This window comes from Pseudomyrmex gracilis, unplaced genomic scaffold (genome assembly GCF_002006095.1).
Source record: "Pseudomyrmex gracilis isolate BER0280 unplaced genomic scaffold, ASM200609v1 scaffold_1907, whole genome shotgun sequence".
In the NCBI taxonomy this organism is placed as follows: Eukaryota; Metazoa; Arthropoda; class Insecta; order Hymenoptera; family Formicidae; genus Pseudomyrmex; species Pseudomyrmex gracilis.
This window is the reverse complement of record NW_018022491.1, coordinates 19,581-22,147: the sequence shown is the minus strand read 5'-3', so window position 1 is coordinate 22,147 and position 2,567 is coordinate 19,581. Positions and strand designations below refer to the sequence as shown.

Here is a 2,567-nt window from a genome sequence, read left to right as displayed (position 1 = left end):
CTGAAAGTGGAACAACTCCGACCCTGTATATCTTGAGAAAGCGCATTTCACGTTATCATACGCGACAAGTCTGTACCGACTTGTATACCGACGTGTACATAGCACGAAATAGAACCATATTCACCGCACATAGCACGAAATAGAACCATGTCTACAGCACATAGCACGGAATAAAACCATGTCCACGCGTGGACATAACCATACGTATCGACAAGTCGCTCGTGGACATGTCTGCGTAGTTCCAATGTGCACCACCCGTGGACATTCGCTAGTGTACGGGGCGATTTTGCTATGACAGAAACTCTTATGGCCGTGGCCGCTCTCAGGCTTCTCTCTGCTCAAAGTTTTAAGTCTTAATGTCTACAAAAAACCAATCAGAAAGCAGATGAGGAGTATATAACTAGAATTTGACAACTACTTTAGTTTACTATTTTTTTAAATTACTTTTTTTTAATAATGTAATTTTGAACTTAATAATGATTTGTTAAAATTAATTACTGACTATAATTTAGCCGTGTGAGCCAAGCTTATCGATGCTAACAGTAATAGAAAAAAAAGGTAAAGTAAAATAGTGTGAAGTGCGCATTTATAAACTGTGTCATCATGGAAGAAGATGATTTAATATTTTTTTTGTCGCATTTGCTTGGATGCAAGCATCTTATTTATTACTACGTAAACGACATAAAAGTAGAAATCAAAGGTGGTGGATGCTACCAGACAAACGAGAGAGATTTCATTTGGGAGTTTTTACCACTTTATTTTTGAAGTACAAATACACGAATCATGAAGAATTTTTTAAAATGACGAGACTTACAGTANAACATTTTGAAGAACTGCTCAATTTGATTAGCCCTGCATTGATAAACAATAGTGTACAAGAAGTTTTGGATCCTGAATTCCGTCTAGCATTTACGTTATGGTAAGTTATTGTGTCTTATCAAGTACTTATATATATTCTATCTTTTATTACATTGCATATTTGTACTTTTTTGCAACTTTCTAGCATCAGGAGACAGTTTTGGCCAGATACTGGCGTATAGGCAGGTCAACATNCTATAAAGTGATTATAGAAACATGTAATGCTATTTGGCAATATCTTCAACCAATATATTTAAAGTGTCCTTCTCAAGAGGAGTGAAAAAATATTGAAAAGGGCTTTTGTGATAGATGGAATTTCCCTAATTGTGTCGGAGCGTTGGATGGAAAGCACATTCGTGTGCAATGTCCACCCAACTCTGGTTTAGCGTATTACAATTACAAAGGATATTACAGTATAGTAATGCTAGCTACATGTGATGCAAATTATGCATTTACTTATGTAGATATTGGAGATTATGGTAAACATGTGTGTCATTTTGTATTAATCAATTAGTATTAATAAATTAGTTTTTGAGATCATAAATTAAAAAAAAATAATGTTTAAGTATGCATACATAATAAATGATAAAAATAAATAATAAATAATGTTTTAGGATCATTATCGGACACAAGTGTNCTCAGTGCATCGACATTTGGTCATGCCTTGGAACGTGATAAATTAGATCTGCCGCCACCAAAAATATTGCCAGTTAACATTATTAGCCCATTATTACTTTATGGGTGATAAAATTTTTCTTTTACGATTGAATCTCTTGCGACCACATGCAAGAAAGAACTTGATTGGAATTGCACAAAAAGTTTTCAATTATAGACTTTCAAGAGCACGACGTGTTATTGAAAACGCTTTTGGAATTCTCGTAACTGGGTGAGATCATTAGATTTGTTTCTTATAACTGAACTTTATGCATTAAAAATNAAACAGATTAATATTTAAATGTTCAAAAGAAAAAGAAGAAAAGAGAAGAAAAGTGAATTAGTATAGAAAACTCAGTTATAAAGAACAAAAATCATAGTTTGTAATAAGCTACTTTGATTTCTATCAAGAAATAATTCTATTGATTAAAAATCAATGCATATAGTGATAGATATTTTTGATATTACGTGGAGAGTGCTGAGAACTACATTAGCTTTGCATCCAGACAGTGTAGAGACTATAATATTTGCTACAGTCTGTTTACACAATTTCATCATGAAAAAAAGAAGAACACATTATTGGATTTTAACCATACTGTCCACCTGGTTATGTAGACTATTATGACAACAGTGGAAATGTCATTCCTGGTTTATGGCGAGACGAAAATATTCCTGGATATGTAACACGACTCAATCGAGTGGGATCTGATCGTGCTGCCACAATTGCAATAAAGCGGCAAGATACAATAGCTGCATATTTTATTTCAAATCAAGGACAAATTCCTTGACAATGAAAAGTTATAAAAAGGGGTCGCATACAAAATGTTTTTTAATTGGGTAAACAGTGCAAAAGATGTATAAAACTAATTTTTTTATTAAATAATAAACCCAAATTTAATTTTACTAATATTTATTTTGTTGTACAAAATATGTAAATAAAATTATTGTACAAAACATGTATATATTTTAATATTTACCTTCAACAAGAGTTAACAATTTTTTTCTTTGGCATGTTATTAGAAAAACTAAATAATAGCCCAAGTAACATGAAAACG

The 2,567-nt window shown here is 32.2% G+C and overlaps 1 long non-coding RNA gene across 1 annotated transcript; it reads left to right on the top strand.

The window, feature by feature from the left end:
- Nucleotides 1-680: 680 nt before the first annotated feature.
- LOC109862515 lies at nucleotides 681-2,362 on the top strand. The gene is made up of 3 exons (XR_002251148.1): nucleotides 681-919; nucleotides 1,004-1,337; nucleotides 1,473-2,362. It is a non-coding gene; the product is annotated as an uncharacterized LOC109862515 (long non-coding RNA).
- Nucleotides 2,363-2,567: the final 205 nt, after the last annotated feature.